At 42.9% G+C, this 26,951-nt stretch overlaps 1 long non-coding RNA gene and 1 other non-coding gene across 3 annotated transcripts in view; both read left to right on the top strand.

The window, feature by feature from the left end:
* The window catches only part of LOC139181273 (uncharacterized), a 137,989-nt gene extending 127,317 nt beyond the window's left edge, over positions 1-10,672 (top strand). For both annotated transcript variants that reach the window (XR_011565279.1, XR_011565280.1), the window contains exons 11-12: positions 2,695-2,811; positions 6,562-10,672. This is a non-coding gene — a long non-coding RNA (uncharacterized lncRNA). The remainder of the gene's footprint in view (positions 1-2,694; positions 2,812-6,561) is intronic.
* An 8,291-nt stretch (positions 10,673-18,963) lies between these two features.
* Positions 18,964-19,071, top strand: LOC139181765 (U6 spliceosomal RNA). The gene has a single exon (XR_011565508.1). It is a non-coding gene; the product is annotated as a U6 spliceosomal RNA (small nuclear RNA).
* Positions 19,072-26,951: the final 7,880 nt, after the last annotated feature.

The raw sequence follows: 26,951 nt of genomic DNA on the forward strand, positions 1-26,951 counted from the left end.
TCTTCGCTTTCCTCACCTCAGTCTGTGACCAGGGCTTGGCTGACGCACGGGTCTAACAGCCTAGCCCCTGGCTTCTGGGCAGGACAAATGCTGCAGTGCAATTAACACTCCAGAGCTCACTGTGGGATCAGGATGAAGCCAAACTTCTCTTGAAGCCACATCTTTGCCTTGCTTCTTCCCCAGCTCCCTCACGCCCTTACAGATTTCTCCCAAGTGCCTCTCAACAGGACATTTGTGTAAGAATCACATTCACAGGTACTGCTCCTAGGATATCGATGTCCGATGTGACATTAAAGGGATATTCCGGAAGTATAGCTCTGATCATGCCATGCATTGCCTCAGTTCAGTTCAGTTCAATGGCTCAGTCGTGGCCATATCTGCGACCCCATGGCCTGCAGCACACCAGGCTTCCCTGTCCATAACCAACTCCCGGAGCTTACTCAAACTCATGTCCATCAAGTTGGTGATGCCATCCAACCATCTCATCCTCTGTCATCCCCTTCTCCTCCCGCCTTCAATCTTTCCCAGCATCAGGATCTTTTCCAATGAGTCAGTTCTTTGCATCAGGTGGCCAAAGTATTGGAGTTTCAGCTTCAGTGTCAGTCCTTCCAATGAATATTCAGGACTGAATTCATTGCCTGGTGCTGCTAAGTCGCTTCAGTCGTGTCCGATTCTGTGCGACCACATAGAACATAGCCCACCAGGCTCCCCCGTCCCTAGGTTTCTCCAGGCAAGAACACTGGAGTGGGTTGCCATTTCCTTCTCCAATGCAGATTTCATTGTCTAGAAGTCATCAAATAATCTCTGTTGGGTCCTGAATCCAGGACAGGGGTCATAACCATGATGTGGCCTCTGCCTTTTTTTAGTCTTACTCTGTTCCCTGAACCCAGGCAACGATGAGGTCAAACCAGACTGCCTGCTCTTCTCTGACGTACTCCACACTTTTTACCCCTTCTCTATTGTTACCCCACCCTGCCGCACCCCTCCCCACCACTCCAATGGTTAATATCCTAACAATCCTTCAAGGAGTACCTTGTAGGGCCCCTCCTTCCAGAAGCTTGTACAGATTTCTCCAGCCACATGTGAACTTCTGCTCATCTCTGAGAACTCCACAGAACTCTGGCAGGCTTCTCCCACGAAACTGATATCTGCATCTTATTCAGTAACTAGCCAGATATTTCGCTTCTATGTTTGACTTCTATCTACTATCTGATGCTAAGTGCCTTCAGAACAGGGATATAAACGCTCACCTTTGTTTCTCCTCCTGCGTTTAATAGTGTGAACTGAAATAGTTTTGAATGACAAAGCAGTAAATGTAGAACTTTGAACAGGGAAACATTTCAAGGGTTGAAGTAGATCGTAAGTGAGAGAAGGTAGGGGAAAACACGCTTCTCACCAAAGTTCTTCTACTTTTGGAGGCAAATGAGATAGAATTGGATCTCCAGGGTCTATTTTGTTATGGTTATGTTCTTGGACATGCAGCTTTAACTCTAAATGTTAGAAAAATAAACCTTTTTTTAAGCCCCCAAGACCTCTGATTGCTCCCTGGAAAGTTATTTTCAATGTAGTCCAGACAGGAAAGCCCAGGATAAATGCCAAAGAGTAGAGAGGAGAAGTGGTGAATGTTAATACCCTTGCTGTTTGGAGGACAGCACTCCAGAAAGACGTTTTTGATTTAGGGTAATATTGGATCTGTGATGGGAACAGCCAATCTATGGCATAGGGAAATTCCGTTTGTCTAAAATGGCCAGAGATTTAAGTGTGCTTTAGATAAAGGAAGCTCTCTTGTTTAATTTCCCTGCAAACTCCTCCATCTTTCTGGAGTGTTTATCCACTCTTTCTGGCTCTTTCTCCCATATCTCACTAAGTGACCCATATCTGAAGGCTAACGGTAATGAGTGAAGCAGACCCTGCCCTGGGAACAGATTTAAGCAGGGCAGAGGCTGAGATCTAGAAAGCTCTGGCATAGAGACAGGGCCTCTGAAGGACTGAGGGCTGATCAGTCAATGGAGGTGAAGGCTGGGGCAGACTGCACCCTCACAGGCTGGAGCCTGGCTCTGCCTGTTCAGGCAAGTTGGCATGAGTTCCTGTCTCATCACCATGCACTCCACAGCTTAGAACTCAGAGGCCTGGTGATCAGGGACTAAGCAGCCTGTTACATGGTGCTTCGAGGAGCATATGACTTTACCATCAAGAAGGACCATGCCGATTGGATGTAATATGATACAGATCATAGATACAAAAATCATTGCCATTTACTGGGTCAACATTTGACAGGGGCAGAGTGTGGGGTGACCATCTCTTCGGATTGCCAAACATGCAGTGGGAGTGGTGTGTTGGAATGCCCTTCAGCATCTGGCTTTCAATTCTTTTCAGGCCTCTGGTTTGAATATTGGCCACAAAAGTGGTGAGAATGTGATTGGCTGTGTGCACTATGGTCAGACTGCTCCAATCTAGTTATAGAATAGCCCCTCCAGGAAAGCAAAGCTCACCCTCATTTATACACCAGAGACACGCAAGTTTTATGGCCGGAGGTCCTGAGGTTCGTGTGACTGTAAGAGACATTCCAAATCAGATATCCCATGTGGTTTTTGACCCTTTCCACCTGATGACTTCAAAGAAAAATGTATCATGTTGTGTTTAGAAGGAGAAAAAAGCAACATTGAACCCCCTTATCATCTGCTGCTTTGACAGACAGAAGTCTGCAAGGAAGGAAATGGAGCCTGAGCAAGCTTATCTACCTTGCCCAAGGTCACCCACGGCAGTCTGGTTCTCAAGACAATGCCCTTGATCATGACCCACCTGACCAGTGTGAGTACCACCCTTTTCAACTGACAAAGCCCCAGGGGAATGTTCTAACTTTCTTTTGCTAGGCAGGCAGTGATGACCTTCAAACATTTCTTCTACTATCTTCCCACTCTTGTCATCTCCTCATAAGGAAACTGCGACAGTGCAGGATTTTACATAATATCCAACATGTGGGGGGATTCCCTGGTGGCTCAGACGGTAAAGCGTCTGCCCGCAATGCGGGAGACCGGGGTTCGATTCCTGGGTCGGGAAGATCTGCTGGAGAAGGAAATGGCAACCCACTCCAGCACTCTTGCCTAGAAAATTCCATGGATGGAGGAACCTGGTGGGCTACAGTCCATGGGGTTGCAAAGAGTCAGAAACGACTGAGCGACTTCACTAAACATGTGAGAGCAAGATCAACGTCTTCCAATGTTTCATGGATTTTGGACATGATCAAGTTCTGCCCGCAGCTACAGTATGCCCACATTATTTTTTAAACCAGCTAAATCAAAGAAGAGGAGGTTGGGGCAGGGAAAAAGAAGAAAAAGAATGTAGACTTATTACTCTTTAAAATTGCTAACACTCTTGGGCTTTACAGTTTATAATCCAATATGATCCATACCAGTGCCCAAAGTACTGCATGCACATGTCTGTTCATCCCACTTAACAGATTAAGGATTCAGGTTCTATGCCACCTACTAGATACACAAGGCACTGAGACCAGATTCCTGCCCTGAAAGTATGTACCCCTGGTTAGCCAGCTATGAAGAATACAGATTTGATTCTTTTACACTGCGACTGTTGATTATTATAGAAATTTACATGAAAAACAATGCAACACGAAACTCTGTGCTCATCCCTAGCCTCCCCAACTCTTTTCAAACTGTCAGAGGCCTCTCTCGGAGTTCCTAACACTGGTCTGAGAAATGATGTCAAAAGCAATTTATGGAAACTTAGTTTGAAATGTACACAGCAGAACCATGCATATCTTGCATATATATGCATGTATCCCTTGAAATCATCTAGAAATAGGCACGATGAACTTGGAAAATGTGAGTAACCAAACTACAAAGTAAATGGGTAACCTTCTTATTTGTGACCAAAGCCTACTGGTTGGGTGATTCATAATCAAAAAGTGGAATTCATTAGAAGTCGGTTGGAAAAATTATAATTAGAATGAGGTATTTCTTGACCTGTTTTTGCCTAACTCAGTTTCTCTAGGTTAACACAAAAACAGCCATACTGACTAAGAGAACAGCAGAAAGAATTGATGAAACAGGGCTCCTAAAACAAACACATCATATCCAGGGTGATGGTGTCAGCCATATTTTGAATGGGAAGAGATCTCACAAGCACTCAGACCTTGGGTGTCAGTTAGGACTATGTCCCTGCTCTGGGAAAGCCACTGGCAACCTGGTGACAGGTTATGGTGTCACAGAGAAAAACTGCAGGACCCAGGCCAACCACCTGAGCACTGGGTGGTCTGAGTTTTTACAAAAGTACCTTCACAGACTCCCTTGCTGCTCCCTCTCCAGCCATAGCAGCAGGCCAGTATGGTTCCATAGTGACAGACACCAGGCTGGAGCGACGATGCCGACAACTCGTGATCCCTTGGACTGTGGATAAAGAGCCACATGTTAGAACTGAGAAAACAGGAAACACCACAGAGACTCTATGGACATGAGAGTTACCTGGTCAATTGCCACAAACCTGCTGGAAGTGCTAGATCAGACTTTGAAAACCTGAATTTCAGATTGCCAGCCTCTGCTATCATGCCTTGCAAGCCTTCACCAATAATTGTGCTAAGTCACCTCAGGCATGTCCGACTCTTTGCGACCCCATGGACTATAGCCCACCAGGCTCCTCTGTCCATGGGATTCTCCAGGGAAGAATACTGGAGTGGGTTGCCATGCCCTTCTCCAGGTCCCCAATATTTAGCATCAGCCATTTCCTTCTTCCCCAGGGTTAAAAGAATTGGATTATGTGGGACTTCCCTGGGGGTTCAGTGGATAAGAATCCACCTGCCAGGGCAGGCGACAGAGGTTTGATCCCTGGTCTGAGAGGGTCCTACATGCCGTGGGGCAATTAAGCCCATGCACCATAGTTAGTGAGCCCCTGCTCTGCAACAAGAGAAGCCAGTGCAATGAGAAGCCCGTGTACCGCCACTGTAGAGTAGCCCCCACTCTCTGCAACTAGGGAAAAGCCCGCACAGTAACGAAGACCCAGCGCAGCCATTAAATACAGAAATAAACAGAACTGGGTTACATATAATCTATGAAACTAGGACACATGAAAGTGGCCGAAATCATCTGCTTCTGAACCCTGGAGGGGGCCAGTTTTCAGATCTGCTCTGTCCAGACACACTGGCTCCCCAGTTCTGTGTCCAGCTAGGTGCCCTGTGTGCTCATGTAACTCCCTGGTCCCCGTGGCTTTGTTTCAGACAAGAGCGCTGCCCCTCTGCCCCACTGGCCGCCTGGGGGCCACTGAACACACTGGAATCTTGATACACTAGAGACAGTCAAAGCTGGAAAGACGCTATAGAGAGACTTCATGCAAGCCGTCTCCTGTTACAGATGAGGCAGCTCCAGCCCGAAGGAGCAGTCACAACCCAGCAGAGCCCTGTCAGTGGTTCCAGCCCAGGGCGCCCTCCTCACTCCTGGAAACACAATTCACTCAACTCTTCATCTGTAGAGCAGAGGTTGGCAGATAGTTTAGGCTCTGTGGGCCACGGGGTCTTTGTCCCAGTGCAAAAGCAGCTGCAAGCAACAGTAGATAGATGGCCATGGCCGTGTTCAGTACATATTTATGGACACTGAAACATTTGAATTTCATAAGCTTTCCACATGTCATGCAATAATATTCTTTTTTTGGTTTAGTTTTAACTGTTTTTAAAGTAAAAGCCATTCTTAGCTCAAGAGCCACATAGAAACAGAGGGCCACCTAGCCTTGGCCTGAGGGCTGCAGTTTGCTGACCTTGACCTAGAGGCCGGAAAGAGTGGGCCCCGACCCCAAGTGCCAAGGTGGTAGCTCGCCGTGCATTCCATGATTGGATAGGGTTACCAGCAGATTCTGGAAGAAAAGGCTTCAGTTGTATATTTGGTGGGTTGGCTGGGGTTGTTTCCTCTTGCATAGTAAATACCTGATAAAATGCATGCATATTAAACCCCTGGGCACGTCAACAGACAAGGAATGTACATTTGACCATGCGCTTGCTGCAGCTGTCACCACCAATTCCAGGACACACCTAACAGCACTTGGTCCCAATTCTCCCCTCCCTCCATTCCCTGCCAACCACAAATTTACATTCTGTCTCTAGATTTGCCTATTCCGGACATTTCACAGAAGTGTAATCATATCTTCTATGGTCTGTTTGTGTCTGACCTGTTTCATTTAGCAGGTTTTCAAGGTTCATTTATCTCGTGGCACATAAGAGTAGTTCTTATTTATTGATGAATAATATTCTATTGTATGAATAGACCACATTTATCCGTTTGTCAGTTGATGGACATTTGGGGTGTCTCTACCTTTTGGCTATTAAGAATAATGCTGCTATGAACACTGTGTATTAGCTTTTGTATAAACACATGTTTTCGTTTTTCTTGGGTATATACCTAAGAGTGAAATTGCTGGATCATAGGCACTCTATGTTTAACTTTTTGAAGAACTGACGCACTGTTTTCCTTCCTTTTCTCCTTTGCCTTTTGCTTCTCTTCTTTTCTCAGCTATGTGTAAGTCCTCTTCTGTCAATCATTCTGCCTTTTTGCATTTCAGGAAATGAATGGAAGCCTGGCTGCAGTCCATGCAGTAACAAAGAGTCGGATATAACTGAGTGACTGAACAACAACAAAACACTGTTTTCAAGATAGCTGTATCATTTCACACCTCCACCAACAGTGTATGAGGACTGCAACTCGTCCACGTTCTCACCAGCACTTGTTAGTGTCCATTTTTTAATTACAGCTGTTCTAGTGGTTGAGAAGTAGTACTGTGCTTCGATTTGTATTTCCCAGATGGCTAATGATGTCGAGCAATTTTTATGTGTTTATTGGCTCTTTGTGTATCTTCTTTGGAGAAAGGTCTATTCAGGTCCTTTCCCCATTTTCCAATTGGGTTATTTGTCTTGATATCCCTAGGAATGAAACACAAAGATGAAAACTAATTGGTAAAAACAGCTGTCCCCATGCCCCAATGAATAAGGTAATGTAATTTTACCTCACCCTGAGAAAAAAATCTTCTATCTAGATCCTCAAAGAGTCAGTTTTTTTACCATGTTTGTACTGAACTTTGACAAAGTGCCCACATCTGTTTTCTCCTCCTTTAACAACATGGAGCTGAGTCTGGGGAGCAGAGTGGAGGGAGAAACTGACTCTGCCCAGAAAAGAAGATGTCCCATTTCAGGTGGAGTTACAAAGAACACATGACAAAGAAGAAACCTATAGAGGGGGATATTATGCCTGTGGGAATTTAATTCCATAGTTTTATAAGGAATGTGTAATTCATTTAGTGAGATTTCATTCTATCAACAAATCGTGGGGCTGACCTGTAAATTTATTTTTTTAATATTTTTATTTTGTATTGGAGTATAGCTGATTTACAATGTTGTATATTTTCAGGTGTACAGCAAAGTGATTCAGTTATACATATACATATATTGATTCTTTTAAAATTCTTTTCCCATTTAGGTTATTACAGACCATTGAGTAGAATTCCCTGTGCTATAGAGTAGGTCCTTGCTTATTATCTATTCTAAATATAGCAGTGTGCACAGGTCAATCCCAAACTCATAAAATATCCCTCTCTCTTACCTTTCCTCTTTTCCCACTTTTCCCCTTCTTGACCTCAGATTTGCAAGCATTAAGTGCCCCAGCTCCAATAGGAAGGGCCTTACCTATTCCCTGATGCCCAAAAACCCAGCTTCATCCTCAAAAGGAGCCATAAAGAACATGAGGAGTCAGTGGCCTGTAAATTGGAGCAGAGAAAGTGTGTGGCTCAGGGGAGTGAGAAGGGAAGCAGACAGAACAGTGGGAGGGAGAAGGAGCAGGAGATAAACGTGGGCCAGAAAGGAAGGGCCTGTGTCCACATGAAACGTTTGACCCATCCTACAGGCGCCAGAGAGTTATACAGAAGTTTCATGCAGTTGGAAATAGCAAGGATTTTGCAAGACACAAAGCAGCTTCCATAGAAGTGAGGTGAACTCAACAGGCGCCAGTAAGATTATTGAAACATTACACCAAAAGCAAAGGCAAGAAAAGCAAAAGCAAACAAGTAGGAACTACTTCAAACTAAAAAGCTCTGCACAGCAAAGGAAACCAACAGAATGAAAAGGCAACCTACCAAATGGAAGACAATATTTGCAAGTCATGTATCTGAAAGGGACTAATACCCAAATATAAAATATAATATAAATGCAACTCAAACAACTCATTTCAAAAAAAAAAAAAAAACCACTCTGATTTTTAAATGGGTAGAAAATGTGAAGTGACATTTTTTCAAAGAAAGACATTCAGATGGCCAACGCACATACGAAAAGGTGCTCAACATCAACTACTCATCAGGAAAATGCAAATCAAAACCACAATGAGGCATCACCTTACACCTGCCAAAATGGCTATCATCAAAAGACAACAAAAAACTAGTGTCAGTGAGGATATGAAGAACAGGAACCGTCCTACACTGTTGTTGGGAATAAATATTGGTACAGCCACTCTGGAAAACAGCGTGGAGGCTCCTCAAAACTTTAAAACAAAACAAAACAACCATACAACCTAGCAGTTACATTTCTGGGTATTTATCCAAAGAAAATCTATATGCTCCCCTATGTTCACTGCAGCATTATTTACAATAGCCAATATATGGAAACAACCTAAGTGTCTATCAGTGAGTGAATGGATGGGGAAAAAAAAGTGGTATGTATATACAATGGAATATTATTCAGCCATGCTAAAGAATGAAATCTTGCCATTTCAGCAACACTGATGGACCTTGAGGGCATTATGCTACCTGAAAGACAGATTCTGTATGACCTCACTTATATATACCTAAATGTGGAATCTAAAAAACAGACCAAAAAGCCACCCCAAGCTCAAAGATACAGAGAAGAGACCTGCGATTGCTGGCAGGGGCCACAAAACAGGTAAAGGGGATCAAAAGGCACAAACTTCCAGTTATACAACAAATGAGTCCTGGGGATGTAACATATAGCATGGCCATTATAGTTAATTGTGCGTGCTCATGCTCAATTGCTAAGTCGTGTCTGACCCTTTGTGACCCCACGGACTGTAGCCCGCCAGGCTCCTCTGTCCATGGGATTCCCAGGCAAGAATACTGGAGTGGGTTGCCATGCCCTCCTCCAGAAGATCTTCCCCACCCAGGGATTGAACTCGAGTCTCCTGCAGTGGCAGGCAGATCTTTACTACTGAGCCACCAGGAAAGCCCCATTGTTAATAATACTGTAATGCATATTTTAAAGTTGCTAAGATAGTAAATCTTAAAAGTTGCCATCACAAGGAAAAAAATGCTGTAACTATGTATGGTTTAGAGATGGTAACTAGACTTATTGTCATGATCATTTTGCAGTATATACAAGTATTGAATCACTGTGTTGTACATCTGAAATTAACATGTTTTATGATAATTATACAAAAAAAGATTACTGAAACTGTGAGATGTGAAATTAAAAAGAACCAAATTGAAATGTTGAAATATGATTTAAGAAAAAAAAAAAAAAAGCTTACTTAGAAACTTTGGTGAAAAAGCCCAGGGTTCCTGGTACAGGTGGTCAAACCCATTTCATATGTATTTGTCAAAGTCAATTAGTTTTGATTGTGCAGAATACTGCCTGGTGTTAACTAAGAGAAGAAAGTTACCAGAAGGTAAAATTCATATACTGTTTGTACATTAACAGCACTTTACAGAGAAATCTGCTTTCTCGAGTTTTATTGCTTTCACATGTTTGCCTTTAGGTGAAAAGGTGAAACTGAGAAATCTGAGGTGTATTAATTCCTTCCAAGACATCATTTTTGACACTGTACCAAAAGTATCACTTGTAAAACTCTCCAAAATGTTAATGATGAATACTTAAGCCATCAAAAACTTGTTAAGGAAGTCAGATTTCTTATCCACTATCAGGGATTCCTTCCCGGGTCACAAATACATTTTAGTATTACAGCTCTGTTGGAAGACATCATAAATTCGACATTACATCTAGCCTTCTTACTTTTTTTAAAACATGAAAAGAACAACTAAGACTCAACTCATGACTGAGAAATAAACAATGGATTCTGGATGTTCAGGCAACTACACAAATCATAAAACATCGCTTTGGTCTCCAGCTGCTCTATGGATGCAGAGACACGTTCTGTGTATATTTCCTATAGGAGAGCAAGCACCTTGAAAGAACTCTGTAGAAAAAGCCATCAGAGAACCATGGGAGTCCATAAATGAGCGACGTGCCTTGTAATTAATGAGTGTGCAGTCCATGTAGTCACCCAGTTTTGAGAAACAGCTTCAAAGGGATAGCCGCAAATGGGATTTTACTGGTTTAATCATCAGATTCACATCTGGTCAGGAAAGTGTGAAAACAGTTTAAAAGAGGGAAATCACTAGTGGATAGAATGGCTAATAATTACTTTCTGATTTGTAGATGCTGGAGGAAATTTATTTATTACACCAAGAATCAAGTTCTGCATTCTATGCTTGATACTTTTTTTAATTCACATATGGCAGCTATTTAAAATTATGGATAAAAAGAAAATTATTTAAAGTGTTTCTGATTAAGCTGAAACAATATTATTGAGGGGAAGAGAGAATCTACCACAGGCAAGCACAGTATTAATGATAACAGTGGGACACACTATCTTATAACATCTTTCTAAAAACTGCTTAAAAATAAAAAAGCTTTAACTTTTTGTTTCTTTAACTTCATAGTTCTCAAAGGACACCGCAAGTAAATGTTAGTAAGTAATTCAGATTACTTTCCCAGCATCGTCTCCTACCTGCCTTTTGCACTAATTCCAGGCCCAATCACTAACTTTCCCACCACTAATTTGACCACTCTTTAAATATCTAGTTGTGAGTACTCTGGATAAGAAATACAAACTATTAGGTGAAACCATATGAAACTATTATTTTAGAAGTTAAAAATGTCCAAATATCTGTATATCATATGTTACAGTTTAACGATCATGGAAGAGAAGGCTAGTTCAGTTCAGTTCAGTCGCTCAGTTGTGTCTGACTCTTCGCGACCCCATGAATCGCAGCACGCCAGGCCTCCCTGTCCATCACCAACTCCTGGAGTTCACTCAGACTCACGTCCATCGAATCAGCGATACCATCCAGCCATCTCATTCTCTGTCGTCCCCTTCTCCTCCTGCCCCCAATCCCTCCCAGCATCAGAGTCTTTTCCAATGAGTTAACTCTTTGCATGAGGTGGCCAAAGTACTGGAGTTTCAGCTTCAGCATCATTCCCTCCAAAGAAATCCCAAGGCTGATCTTCCGAATGGACTGGCTGGATCTCCTTGCAGTCCAAGGGACTCTCAAGAGTCTTCTCCAACACCACAGTTCAAAAGCATCAATTCTTCAGTGCTCAGCCTTCTTCACAGTCCAACTCTCACATCCATACATGATCACAGGAAAAACCATAGCCTTGACTAGATGGACCTTTGTTGGCAAAGTAATGTCTCTGCTTTTGAATATGCTGTCTAGGTTGGACATAACTTTCCTTCCAAGGAGTAAGCGTCTTTTAATTTCATGGCTGCAGTCACCATCTGCAGTGATTTTGGAGCCCCCAAAAAATAAAGTCTGACACTCTTTCCACTGTTTCCCCATCCATTTCCCATGAAGTGACGGGACCAGATGCCATGATCTTCGTTTTCTGAATGTTGAGCTTTAAGCCAACATTTTCACTCTCCACTTTCACTTTCATCAAGAGGCTTTTTAGTTCCTCTTCACCTTCTGCCATAAGGGTGGTGTCATCTGCATATCTGAGGTTATTGATATTTCTCCCGGCAGTCTTGATTCCAGCTTGTGTTTCTTCCAGTCCAGCGTTTCTCATGATGTACTCTGCATATAAGTTAAATAAGCAGGGTGATAATATACATCCTTGACGTACTCCTTTTCCTATTTGGAACCAGCCTGTTGTTCCATGTCCAGTTCTAACTGTTGCTTCCTGACCTACATACAGATTTCTCAAGAGGCAGGTCAGGTGCTCTGGTATTCCCATCTCTTTCAGAATTTTCCACAGTTTCTTGTGATCCACACAGTCAAAGGCTTTGGCATAGTCAACAAAACAGAAATAGATGTTTTTCTGGAATTCTCTTGTCTTTTCTATGATCTAGCAGATGTTGGCAATTGGATCTCTGGTTCCTCTGCCTTTTCTAAAACCAGCTTGAACAGCAGGAAGTTCATGGTTCATGTATTGCTGAAGCCTGGCTTGGAGAATTTTGAGCATTACTTTACTAGCGTGTGAGATGAATGCAATTGTGTGGTAGTTTGAGCATTCTTTGGCATTGCCTTTCTTTAGGATTGGAATGAAAACTGACCTTTTCCAGTCCTGTGGCCACTGCTGAGTTTTCTAAATTTGCTGGCACATTGAGTGCAGCACTTTCACAGCATCATCTTTCAGGATTTGAAATAGCTCCACTGGAATTCCATCACCTCCACTAGCTTTGTTCATAGTGATGCTTTCTAAGGCCCACTTGACTTCACATTCCAGGATGTCTGGCTCTAGGTGAGTGATCATACCATTGTGATTGTCTGGGTCGTGAAGATCTTTTTTGTACAGTTCTTCTGTGTATTCTTGCCACTTCTTCTTAATATCTTCTGCTTCTGTTAGGTCCATACCATTTTTGTCCTTTATCGAGCCCATCTTTGCATGAAATGTCCCCTTGCTATCTCTAATTTTCTTGAAGAGATCTCTAGTCTTTCCCATTCTGTTGCTTTCCTCTATTTCTTTGCATTGATCGCTGAGGAAGGCTTTCTTATCTCTTCTTGCTCTTCTTTGGAACTCTGCATTTAGATGCTTATAGAAGGCTAAGTGCTCAGTAAATCCATTTCTGTGTCTTCTGGGCACAAAGCTACACTATACTTCCCAGCCAGCCTGCTGGTTAGGTGGGGCGACATGACTGGTTTTGGCCAACAGAATGGGGGTAGACCGTCTCCAAGCCTGTGCACAAAGCCTCCTGTGGGATCCTCGACTCCGTTTCCATCAGCCCATATAGAGGACACTGGGGCCCTGGCCAAAGATGGCACCTCAAGATGGATGGAACCTGGTCCCATGTGAAAGCACGTAGCAGACTCTCTCAAATGTGTGTTGGAAATGAAGGCAGGCAAAGAAATGAACTTCTACTGTGTTCAGCCACTCTGATTTTGGGATGGTTTGACACATAAAGTTAGCCCACCTTGATGAAGAGAGTAATATTCCAAGACCATTTCTTTTCCTAAAGTCTAGTACACATGATATTTTCCTCCTGTGTGAATCCACTGAAACAAGAAACAAAAACTTAGAAAGCTATCAGTGTGATTTGCATTTAGTTTCATATTTAGCAAAGCATTTTTTTTAATGTAGAAAATTGGCACAGTGCATGCTGGGAGATCAAGAATGCATGGTTAAGGCATTCTTAGTCCTGAATTTAAGAGACATCTGAGTATCACGAGCTCATATGCATTTGGCTGGATTAACCCAACTCTATGGAACCTGGTAAACGTGGGGTGATCAATAAAAAAGGAGTTCCTGAAAGAGAAAGACAAAGCTAGAAAGAGAATTCTTGGTCTTGGACTGAAAGGATCCCACCAACATTCGCTGCCACCCTGGGAAGTCTGACCAGGCTAGACAGCTGCTTGTGCATGTGTGCTGTGCGCTCTGCCTTTGATCTCTCTTCCTAAACAACACTGGACATATAGAAGGCTCAAGGCACCCAGTCCTGAGGGCAGGGAAGTGGCTCTGTAGGTGAACAGTCTCTGTGGGGAGGAGGCCCTGAGCTGTGGCTGTCTGAGCTACATGCTGAATTGCCCAGAGCTCCTTTCACGAATTACAGCTTGCTGTCTACATTGATCAGATTAATCACAAATCGCCATCTCCACAGCTGAAGTTAATGTTTTTTAAAACATTCCAGAGATTGTGTAAGTCATATAGTGTTTCTTCATGGGATTTCTCATTTTCTGTGCAAATACACTTTGCCAGAATTGTTAGTATGCCTGTTTATGGTCAGGTTCCAGGAAACTTTATGATATTCTCCAAGACAAATTGAGAAGTTAAAACTTTTTTGCTGATGTTTTTACATTTAAATATTGCCAAACGAAAGAAATGAAGTGTTTTCTAAATACGGACAACAAGATCTAGCCAGAAGAGATTTGTTTTTGCTTTCTCCTGTTTTTATCATACCTTCCAGCACGACAAGTCCATAGTACCCAACTAATTAAAATAAATTTTGGGCTCCCATCCATTTTTGACATACAGAGTCCAAGTCCTGCAGGCCCAGGGATGCCCCCCAAACATCTCTCTTTCCTGGACGTGTAGGCATCTGAGAACCCAATCCAAAATGCTCAAGCTATCAAGTGTATCCCAGTGTGTGTTGATGCATCTTCAAATTTCCCATGCCAGGAGTATACAAAACTTGGAACTCTTCACTGCTTCTTCTATTTCTCTCACTTATTCTTAATCCAATGGAGAGTTGCTGGGAGGTTTTAAGGAGAGAGCTGACCTGACCTAATTTATTCTCAAGGAGAAAACTCTAAGACATGGACTAGAGGGGACAAAAGAAGAAGCTAGGGGAAGCTCTTGGCAGGGGGGTGGTGGGGGTTCTGGTGAGAGAGGATGGTTATAGGGCTGGATGGTGGAAGGCAGGAGGGAGAGAAGGAGACGGACTTGACACACGGTCTGGAGTAGGACTTAGCACCTGACTGCACATAAGTGGGGAGGAAGAGCGAGTGGTCAGGAGCAACACCCAGGTTTTCAACACTAATCAGTCTGGACACTCCTGAAACAGGGGGAATGGATGATAAGCAGGAAATGAGTTTTGGAGAGCTGACCAAGAGTTCAGTTTTGGATGTCCTAAGCTCAGTGAGACATCCTGATGGATAGGGCAGGAATTGACAAGGGATTAATCTCTAAAATACATAAACAGCTCATGTAGCTCAATATCAAGAATACAAACACCCCAATCAAAAAGTGGGTGGAAGATCTAAGTAGACACTTCTTCAAAGAAGACATTCAGATGGCTACAAAGCACATGAAAAGATGGTCAGTATTACTAATTATGAGAGAAATGCAAATCAAAACTACAATGAAGTATCACCTCACACCAGTCAGAATGGCCATCATCAAAAAGTCTACAAACAATAAGAGAGGGTATGGAGAAAAGCGAACCCTACTACACTGTCAGTGGGAACATAAACTGGTACAGCCACTATGGAGAACAGTATCAGTTCAGTTCAGTTGCTCAGTCGTGTCCGACTCTTTGTGACCCCATGAATCACAGCACGCCAGGCCTCCCTATCCGTCACCAACTCTCAGAGTTCACTCAGACTCACGTCCATCGAGTCAGTGATGCCATCCAGCCATCTCATCCTCTGTCGACCCCTTCTCCTCCTGCCCCCAATCCCTCCCAGCATCAGAGTCTTTTCCAATGAGTCAACTCTTCACATGAGGTATGGAGGTTCCTTAAAAAACTAAAAATAGAGCTACCATATGATCCAGCAATCCCACTCCTGGGCATGTATCTGGAGAAAATTATAATTCAGAAAGATACATGCACCCCTGTGTTCATTGCAGCACTATTTACAATAGCCAAGACATGGAAACAACCTAAATGGCCACCAATGGAGAAATGGATAAAGCAGATGTGGTACATATACACAATGGAATATTATTCAGCTATAAAAATGAATGAAATAATGCCATCTGCCACAACATGGAGAGATTTGCAGATTGTTATACTGAGTGAAGTGTCAGAGACAGACAAACACCATATGGCATCACTTATATGTGGAGTCTAAAAAAGGGGGTGTGGTAAAAATAAACTTATATACAAAATAGCAATAGAGTCACAGATGTAGAAAATAAACCTGTGGCTACCAGGGGGTAAAGAGGGGGTAAGAGTTTTATAGTATCCAGCCTTACATTTAAGTCTTTAATCCATTTTGAGTTTATTTTTGTGTATGGTGTTAGGGGGTGTTCTTATTTCATTCATTTACATGTATCTGTCCAGTTTTCCCAACCGTGTGTACTTTCTTTTTATTAATCTGTCTTTTGTTTCTTAAGTTATTTTTATTAGAAAAATTAACATTGTCTGTTTTCAGGTGCACAATACTGATCTAGTACATCCCCAAGCCCCCAAGGAAGCCAGCTGTGCTTAACAACTCCCCCAGAGGAAACCCAGAAGACATGGCTGAGGAAGGCTTCTTATAGCACAAATTGTTTCCATGTCTTGGCTATTGTAAGTAGTGTTGCTATGAACTAGCATATATCTTTTAGAATTATATTTTTGTCCAGATACATGCCCAGGAGTGGGACTGCTGGATCATATGGCAACTTTATTTTTAGTTTTTTTGAGAAATCATTTGAAATTTCATGTGTGCGTTCCCAAGGCCTTTTCTGCCCTGTCTCAGAGGTCTGATGGCTTAGGAGAACTTGTGCACATGCTTGTTGGGGCCTGGAGCTTTCTCTGAAGATAAGCCCTAGACTCTGCCCATTTCCCTTCTGTGTCATGTCCTTGCCACCAACAGGCTGAAATGGGATTTCTGCTTTAAACCATGACCTTGGATCCCAATCTTGGCAGGACCTTTAAGAATATAAGGTGACTGAGGAATCTGAGCACATTGGGGGCTCCCCATTATTAATCAGAGTGTGTGGGGTAATTCTTTGGAGAAAAGTTAATAAGTACATACACGGGCTTCTCCAGTGGCTTAGTGGTAAAGAATTTGCTTGTAACACAGGAGAGGTAGGAAACCCAGATTTGATCCCTGGGTTGGGAAGATCCCCTAGAGGAGGGCATGGAAACCCACTCCAGGATTCTTGCCTGGAGCATCCCATGGGCAGAGGAGCCTCGTGGGCTACAGTCCATGGGGTCACAGAGTCAGACACAACTGAGCGAGCATGCAGGAGTTGATGGCGCTACACAAATGCACTGATGTGCTCAAGGCAACAGAACTTTCTGGTGCTTTTTACTCTTCCTGTAGCATCCTCAGCTCACACTGACTTTCTAGTTGCAAGTGCCTCCATTTGTCACCCGTTGCCCACTCCCCTTTCCACAGGCCCAAATTAAGAGGATCCAAGTTCCCAGGAGGACAATTGCTGGGGACCAGCCCTGGCTGATCCAGGGTATTCGAAGGAGAGACGGCATAGGCGAGGATCAGGATACAATAGCTTCAATTAGATATTAATTAAAGATATAAAGAGTAATAGAATAAGGATAGCTCAGTAGGAAAATTCAGTGGAGAAAAGAGGCTGAGTAGCTTGGTTTACGCGGGAGACCAATAAAACTTCAAGACAAGAAGTTTGCACCACTTACGTAGGCCACAGGCGTCCTTCCGTTCTCCCGAAGGAGAGGAGACACTGAGGCCTCCCCGGTCGGATCTTAGAAGCCCAGGCATAATTAGTAAGCATGGTGGGTTCCGCGCTCCAGATGGAGACTCAGCCAGAGTGAGAGAGAGAGCGACATGGGGAGACCAGTATTTCGAGAAACTGATCCCAATTCTTTATTTTCCAGAGTCTGTTTTTATACACTGAGATGTTATACAAAAGTCACGTGGGGACAGCAGTCCTGACTTATTAAAGTCAGGTGCTTCACACAAATGTATACAGAGGTCTTAGGGGTGTTACATCATCTTCTGGGCAGGGGGGCCTGCTGACAATTTACGACCCTCTCCTTGTGACAGTGGTCAGTCAATCAGGACACTTATTTCTCCAGGGTTGATTATTCTCAAAACAGACGCCACCCAAATAAAGTTACATTCCTACAGGGTGAGGGTGTAGTGGGTTTTAGTTAAGGAAAGAATTTACTTAGCCTAAGGTCTAACGTGATTAATATCAAAGGTTAATTCTATATATTCATTAATGTGTGTAAGGGCAGGGGATATGGAGACTTAGCAACAAACATTGGCTCAACAAATGAAAAACCCTTCACCAACACAATTTCTAATTAGCCCATTATACTTATACTAATAGTTTCCTAACTTTTCTAAGGAACCTGGTTTTAGAAGGTTTAAAGCATCTCGTGCCTCTCACGGTTGGGAGGCTGTGAGCAATCACATGTGGCTGGACAAGCCTGTCAGGCAGGCTAGAGAACCTTCAGAGGAGTTTGTAGGTTAAAACACTCTTATCACGCCCAGGAATTATTATTAACTGGAACTCTAGGTTAACTCCTTCTCTGAAAGAGGTGGTGGGGGACAGCCCCCCGTAAAGTCAGAGATGTAGGTGAGAGCACAAAGTAGTAAAGTAGGCAGGCTCTGGTAATGGGGGTAGATGCTCGAGGAGTTCCAGGGGGACTCCTGAGGCTCGATCCCGCCTTTGCGTATGTCGAGCCTCCTTCCTCATGACCTTTGTCATGGGCGGAGTACCTCACTCTGGCCCCCAACAGACAATGAATAATCCTGCTGAATCCGATATTTCTCATAGCACATTTCAGAGTGTGTGCTCTTCCAAGCACAGAGGCGAGGCTTTGTGAGAACCACGTTACATGTTCACGAGCTTTCTCTGAGGCTCTCAGGCAGCATCTAAGGGCTGATGTGCCCACCCTGAAAGCTGTGAAGGCTGGATGGATGATGATGTGTTTATGCACATAAACCTAAATAACAAAACTCATTTAAAAGGTAAATAGAGCATCGAACCATACTAAGTCTTTAAAGCCTATTTTACATGCATGGAGTCAATATCACACAAGAATGAACAATATCCATCTATTTTGTGATTACAGCAGTTGATGGCAAGTAAGTCAAATCCTCAGCTGACCTTGCCAATCTCAGGAGGTTGTGTGCTGCTACCATGCCCTCATCACAGTGGCAGAATCTCCTATACGCAGAAGTGCTAACTTACACAAAGTGACAAGTCTCAATGTGTCATATCTGAAAATTAAAAAAGCTTATCTTTTAGGACATAAAGTAGGTATTTGTACTCATTGTGCTTTCAGATGCCCCATTATAACCAAGATGGTTTTGCACAATCAAAATAATGTTACAGTGCTAGAAGCTTCAATAGCACATATACTAATACTCGAATAATACAGAGATTAGCATGGCCCCTGCACAAGGATGACACACAAATTTGGAGACGTGTTCCATATTTCTTATAGTTTTGAGCATTAAAAAATAATATTATGAATAGGATTCACAGAATATTTTTAAAGTTTACAAAAAAAAAAAAAAAAACCTTAAGATTACCTTCAACTTGCAATTTTTTATTTGCATTCTTGACTGCTTTAGGTATTAAAAAATAGGACTCTGCATGTGCTTCTATAGTGTGAGTTATTTGGTATGTTGCTCTTTCTGGTAGAATTTCCCACCATTTTAAAGTAAAGGTACACATATTTCAACCCTGAAATTAGGTGCATTCAATTTTAACAAATTATTTTTGAGTTTTAAAAAATATGTGGTAGAAATTTTGATATAGTTAATGCAATCAATTAGTTTCATTAGGAGAAGACAGACTATTTTCATGAATGATTAGTTCATGAAAGTATCCATCTATGTTGATAAGAAGAAAATAAAATGACAAAATGCATGTTACAGTGCCCCCAAAGATGCTTGGAAAACTAGTAAGTTATAGCAGATGATGTATATATTCATGAAGCTTTAATTTCATGCAGTTATGCATTTCTCACAAATCACTTTGGTTATGTGATCTTCACACTGAGGGATGTGTTTAGATAAACCCACTGATGATTTCAGTTGTTAAACTACAATATTTTATAGCATTTACTCAGTGCATCCTGATTTCTTTAAGGTTTAAATGTTACCGTTTTTCCTGAAAACTAAAATGTCTCTCCTGGTATAAAGGACCTGTCAGCTCCTATTGTTAGAACTGAAACTGCCCTGAGATAGTCTTGAGTTTTAAGAACACATTTTACTTTCACTGTCAGGTCAGTTCAGTTCAGTTCAGTCGCTCAGTCATGTCCTACTCTTTGCAACCTCATGAATCACAGCATGCCAGGCCTCCCTGTCCATCACCAACTCCCAGAGTTCACTCAGACTCATGTCCAGCGAGTCAGTGATGCCATCCAGCCATCTCATCCTCTGTTGTCCCCTTCTCCTCCTGCCCCCAATCCCTCCCAGCATCAGGGTCTTTTCCAGTGAGTCAACACTTCGCATGAGGTGGCCAAAGTACTGGAGTTTCACCTTCAGCATCAGTCCTTTCAATGAACACCCAGGACTTATCTCCTTTAGGATGGACTGGTTGGATCTCCTTGCAGTCCAAGGGACTCTCAAGAGTCTTCTCCAACATCACAGTTCAAAAGCATCAATTCTTCAGCGCTCAGCTTTCTTTATAGTCCAACTCTCACATCCATACATGACCACAGGAAAAACCACAGCCTTGACTAGACAGACCACTGTAGACTTCTCAAATTTAGTAACCTGTCCTTCATTATAAAAGATCACCATAACCAAGTCACCATCTTTTTTTTTGGTTGGGTTGGCTTCACTCAGCTTGTAGGATCTTAATTCCCCCAGAAGGGATTGAACCCGCTCTCTCGACACTGAAAGCACGGAATCCTAACCACCAGAGATTTCGCTCCATACAGTCCTTTACTTTAAATGTGTTGTAGGGTTTTCACCTCCTCCAGTCGTGATGATAAATATTGATCCATCTTGTTCTTTTCTGATAACCATGATGAGCAATGACTATATTTTTGCAGGCTAAAGCAAGACTAACCAGCCCCTCTAAGAATTAAGCCTGTTCTCAATAACGCTTTTCGGGGCAGGGCGGGGCGGGGTGGGGTGGGTAGCTGATATAGTGTGTCCACTCTTTGCAACCCCATATAGACATTGATTCGATTCACAATAATGGAGGATTTTCGTGACTACGACTCAAGTATCCAAGTTATAATCACGATAATAATCATTCAGACCATAATATTCTCCACCATTACTGTACTCCAGCAATACAAAAATCCAGATACAGCAAAATGGCCACATCACTGGACAGTTTTCACTCTGTCATGGCGACTTACTGCAGAGTATAAATGTGATGTGGACTGGGCTAAATCCTATGCCTCTGCCAAATGAGTGTGGCACGAAAATACTATGTTAATGCCGCTGTGTGCTTCATTACTCAGACTAACAGAAGACATACTTGTGAAATTAAAGCATGAAAATAGACACTATTCAGAATCTAGACAACACACAAAAGTAACTGCATAACAAGAACACGGGATGGATTACGGTCCAAATATTGCCATGCTGTTACAAACGAGCTAAACCAGTGAGCTGCTTAGCAGAAAACAGTGACTCTGCACTCCAGAACCACTTAAGAGCTTTAAAAATGCTGATGCCCAATCCCCACACACAGAGAGAAAAATTTAATTGGCCCAGGGTGGAGTCCTGGGCATAGGATTTTTAGAAACTCCCTGATGCCTTTGGTGGACTGCCAGGATTGTGAAGCGCTGGGCCCTGAACAAAGAGGCCCCGGGGGAAATGAGAGGCCTCAGACTGCTTTGGGCAAGATATTCCAGTAGGGGGCGCTCAGCTGATTCCATGTTTCTTAACAACCATCCGTGTCCCAAATGTTAACCTATTTTCGGAGAGGCCTTTCCAACATAGATGCTACTCTAATTATTTTCAAAGTTTTCAAAAAGTAACGGGAATTCCCTGATGGTCCAGTGGTTGTGACTCCACTGCAGGGGCAGAGGCTCAACCCCTGATTGGGGAACTAAGGTCTCCCAAACCCTATGCTGCTGCTGCTAAGTCGCTTCAGTCGTGTCCGACTCTGTGGGACCCCATAGACGGCAGCCCACCAGGCTTCCCCATCCCTGGGATTCTAGCGCAGCCAAATAATAATAACTACAATGATAATAAAATCTACAGTATCTTCAGCTTTCAGATTGAATATGGCAGATTAAATATATCCATTTATCTCTACTCTGTCCACAAAACCCCACTAAATGACAGTAAAGGAATAAAAAGAAAAGATATGTCCTTGTTGACAAAACAGGAGAGCAGGTAACAGCATCCAAGTGCGGACAAGGACATTTTAATGCTTCAGAACCCTGGAAAGCTCAGGAATTGTAAGCTATCTCTGAAGGTTGAGGAAAAATTGATATCAGAGTGGGCATCTACCCTGTCTGCTACAGTTTAAAACAAAATGAAGAAAGAGCTGTATAAGCATACTATGAGTTATAGAAGCAAACAGATTAAACTGCTAAGGATTGAAAATGGTTGTTTCTGGGAAGTGGGCACTGGGTTGGGAAAAAGCAATTCTTGGTTTTGCTCTTCTGAGAGCCCTGTGTCATTTGGCCTTTAAAATTAAATCCTGAAAGCAATTATCCTTCAATTAAAAAATAAATGTAAAAAAAAAACAAAAAAAGAAAATATTAAGCATACACAAAACTTAGATTTTTTTTAAAAGCTGCTTTTGAAATGCATTTGGGAGTAAAGGTATGCAAATACTGTAGATATGAATGTAAAATTGTAAAATCTTTCCAGGTGACAGGTGGGTAATATGGATCAAAACTTTCAATGTGTGGAACATTTAGTCCAGAATTTTCACTCTTGAATTTTGTCCAAGGAAGTAATTGGACAACCACTGCTTTGAGTATAAAATAAAAAATTGGAAACTCTCTTACATGCCCTACACCAGAATTTTGATTTGAACAAGTGATGGCTCCTCCATACAGTGAAATTATATGTAAATACTTTAAATGATGGGTTGCATACCTCCCAGACAATCAAAAATTCTAAAAGCCTGAAAACAAAATTTTCTGGGCATGTGAAACCTCGAAATGTTAATATAATGCTGTTGAGTGTGCACTGGTACACTGTCTTTGGAGGACAAGCAAAAATTGGCATTACATAAATGAAAAGTTAGATATACACTTTGATCAGCAATCCTCATAGGGAGTCTAAACTGACTCCCATGAACTGTACGGTGCATGGAATTCTCCAGCCCAGAATATTGGAGTGGGTAGCTGTTCTATTCTCCAGGGGATCTTCCCAACCCAGGAATCGAACCTAGGTCTCCTGCATGGAAGAGGGATTCTTTACCAGCTGAGCTACCAGGGAAGCCTGAGACCTTCTATGGATTTCTACAAATATTACATCCTGGAGTGGGATGGGGGAGAAGAGAACGAACACACCTACCACATAAGTTTACACCTACCTACATAAGTTTATGAACAAAGAAAACGAACCTATATGAATAATGCAGCTATGAAAGTTGACTACCACTAAATCCAGTAGTAATAACTGTGGATTAGAAAAGAAAATGGTGACTCACATGGTAAACAATTCACCTGCAATGCAGGAGACCTGGGTTCCATCTCTGGGTCAGGAAGAGTCCCTGGAGAAGGGAATGGAAACTCACGCCAGTATTCTGACCTGGAGAATTCCATGGACAGAGGAGTCTGGCAGGTTACAGTCCATAGGGTGGCTAACAGTCCCACAGGACTGAGTGACTGACACTACAGAAAACAAAGCACAGCCCAAAAGACAATTACACCTGTGGCAGAAACGTGGGATCACCCAAAAAGAGTTCTTTTCCCAGGTGGCTCTCTCTCTGAAGGTTGCTCAGTTGTGTCCGACCAGAAACTGTCTGGCTCCTCTGTCCATGGGATTCACCAGGCAAGACTACTGCAGTGGGTAGCCATTCTCTTTTCAGGAGAACCTTCCCCAGGAACTGAGCCTGGGTCTACCACATTGAAAGCAGGCTCTCTAAGCCACCAGGGAAACTCTAATCAGCAGAAGGAAAAAAGAAAAAAAGCCATTGCCAGTATTACAAGGCCTGGGTTCCGGTCGTGGGTAGTGAAAAATCTGTCTGGTTTCTTTGCTCAGTTGTGTCTGATCGGCCATCCTGTCTTCACTTGGAAAAGCCCATTGTGGCTTTATGGATATTGGGTTTCCCTTGTATCTCAGCTGGAAAAGAATTCGCCTACAGTGCAGGAGACCTGCGTTCCACCCCTGGGTTAGGATGATCCCTGCAAAAGGGGGAGACTACTGGAAAATCCCATGGACGGAGGAGCCTGGTAGGCTGCACTCCATGGGGTCGCTAAGAGTCGGACACGACTGAGCAACGTCACTTTCACTTTTCACTTTCATGCATTGGAGGAGGAAATGGCAACCCACTCCAGTGTTCTTGCCTAGAGAATCCCAGGGATGGTGGGGCCTGGTGGGCTGCCGTCTATGGGGTCACACAGAGTTGGACACGACTGAAGCAACTTAGCAGCAGCAGCAGCAACCCACTCCAGTATCATGGCCTGGAGCATTGCATGGACTGCATAGTGCACGCGGTCACAAAAAGTCAGACACGACTAAACGTCTTTCATCTTAAACTCACTGAAAATCAAACCCGCAAACTGAAATGATACACAAAGCAAGCTTCAAGGGTCTAAAAAAACTGCCCGAAATCGTTTATTTTTCAACCTCTTCTTTCCTACACAAGAATATTGGTCTTGTTTAGTCTCACAAGACCTCCAAAAATTGTCTGGTAATGGAAGTACTATTCCTTTTCTGGCCCTACTTGACCTAGTCTCCACCTCAACACAAGAGACTATGTTCAAGCAGGAGCAAGAAATGGAGTATGGGTACTGCACTGTGCCTGGGCCATATGCATTAGAGGGAGCTTACTCCTAATACACTGAGGATGAGAAGCAAAAAAAAAGGGTAAACTTCTGTGAAGAGGTTGTAGCAGATCTTTCAACGTAAAGGGACAAAGGCTCATTCTTCGAGAACTACATTTAAAAGAAATCTACGATAAACTGAAATAATAAATTGGACGTATTGTGCGCAGTGCATTCTGGTTATGCAAATAAATGCTGAGTCCCCGCCCCCAAGATTCGCCCCTTTCCCGGCCCAGGTCCCGCGAAGCTGGCTTCCAATCTGTTGTTCCCAGGCCCCTGACTCCATGTGTTCTCTTCAATGCTCTGCGTCTGATTTCTTTCGAATAAAGGCTTTTGTTGACGGCTTAAGAAACTGATATAGGAGCGCTGCATTTGACACGAAGAAGGTTCACTATAATGTCACATGAAACAGAGTGCCCTGAGTGCACAGGCCTGCCAAACTATTTGCGACCCCATGGACTGTCCATGGAATTCTCCAGGCAAGAATAATGTAGTGGGTAGCCATTCCCTTATCCAGGAGATTCTTCCCCAGGAGCAAACCTCCATCTCCCACATTGAAAGCAGAGTCTTCACTTTCTAAGCCACCACGGTGACTCTAATCACTAATTAAAAAAAACAAACAAACAAAACTGTCTACCAATATAGGAGGAGCCAGTTCCATCCCTGGGTCATAAAAATTAGGATTATGAAAATCTTACTAAAAATCAAGAACATGATTTCACGTGATAAATACACATCAAACTCTTAACTGCTGCAGGTGTAGAAAAACTGCCCAAAGCCCTCCACGTTTCAAATTCTATTCTTCCACACAACAATATTGGCCTTGTTTATCTCACAAAGCCTCCAAAAATTATCGGAAGCTTGCCTTATCCCTACTTGGGCCTACCTCACTGAATCCTCAGTGAGACAAAAGACTCAGTTAGAGTAGGACAAGAGTAAACATACCATAAAGAGCCTGTGAACATACTGATGAGGTGATGCTCACTCCTAACACAGTGAGGCTGAGGAGCATCAAGGGTAAGTCCAGGTCAAGAGTTTGCAGCAGATCTTTGTGCCTAAGAGGATGAAGGCTCATTCTTCAAAATACTACATTTAAAAAAAATTATGATAAATTGAAATAATAAATAGAAACTATATTGCGTGCATTGCATTCTGGTTATGCAAATGAACACTGATCCGTGCCGCTGAGATTTGCACCTTTCCCTGCCCCAGCTCCTGTGAAGCCCGCTTCCAGCCCCTTGTTCCCAGGCCCCTGACTCCATGTCTTCTCCTCGATGTTCTGAGTCTGATTTGTGTCAAATAAAGGATGTTGTTGACAGCTTAAGAAAATGATGTAGGAGTGCTGCATTTGACACACAGAAGGTTCACTATAATGTCAAATGAAATAGAGTACCGTGTGTGTTCAGTCCTGCCCAGACAATTTGCGATCCCATGGACTGTAGCCCTCTAGGCTCCTCTGTCCATGGAATTCTCCAGGCAAGCATACTGCAGTGTGTAGCCATTCCCTTCTCCAGGAGAAGCTTCCCCAGGATCGAATCTGGGTCTCCCGCTTTGTAAGCAGACTCTTTACTGTCTCAGCCATCAGAGTGACTCTAGTCACTATTTAACAAACAAACAAAAAACAAACCAACAACAACAACAACAACAACAAAAAAAAAAAAACCAAAAAAAGTGCCAAAATAGGAGGGCCCAGTTCCATCCCTGGGTCAAGAAAATTGTCCAGTTCATTTGCTCAGTTCTGTCCGACCAGCTTTCTCATTTGCTCAGTTCTGTCCGACCAGCTTTCCTATCCGTCACTAACTCCTGGGGCATGCTCAAACAAATGTCCACCAAATTGGTGATGCTATCTAATGGTTTCCCCCAATGTCGTCCCTTTCTCTTCCCATCTTCAATCTTTCCCAGCACCAGAAAAATCTCCTGGAAAGCGCATTCATGATTATGAGAACCATACTGGCCAAAGACCAAGCAATTTTACTGACCAATCAACCTGACCTGCCCCCTGAGAAACCTGTATGCAGGTCAAGAAGCAACAGTTAGAACCGGACATTGAAACCCAGACTGGTTCCAAATTCGGAAAGGAGTACCTCAAGGCTGCATATTGTCACCCTTCTTATCTAAGTTGAATGCAGAGTACATCATGCAAAATGCCATGCTGGATGAAGCACAAGCTGGAATCAACAGTGAGGGGAGTAGCATCAATAACCTCAAATATGCAGATGACATAACCCTTATGGCAAAGCAAAGAACTAAAGACCCTGTTGATGAAAGTGAAAGAGGAGAGTGAAAAAGTTGGCTTAAAACTGAAAATTCAGAAAAGGAAGATTATGGCATCAATTTGCTTCATGGCAAATAGATGGGGAAATGATGAAACAGTGACTGACCTTACTTTCTTGGCCACTA

The sequence above is a fragment of the Bos indicus genome, chromosome X (assembly GCF_029378745.1).
Source record: "Bos indicus isolate NIAB-ARS_2022 breed Sahiwal x Tharparkar chromosome X, NIAB-ARS_B.indTharparkar_mat_pri_1.0, whole genome shotgun sequence".
In the NCBI taxonomy this organism is placed as follows: domain Eukaryota; kingdom Metazoa; phylum Chordata; class Mammalia; order Artiodactyla; family Bovidae; genus Bos; species Bos indicus.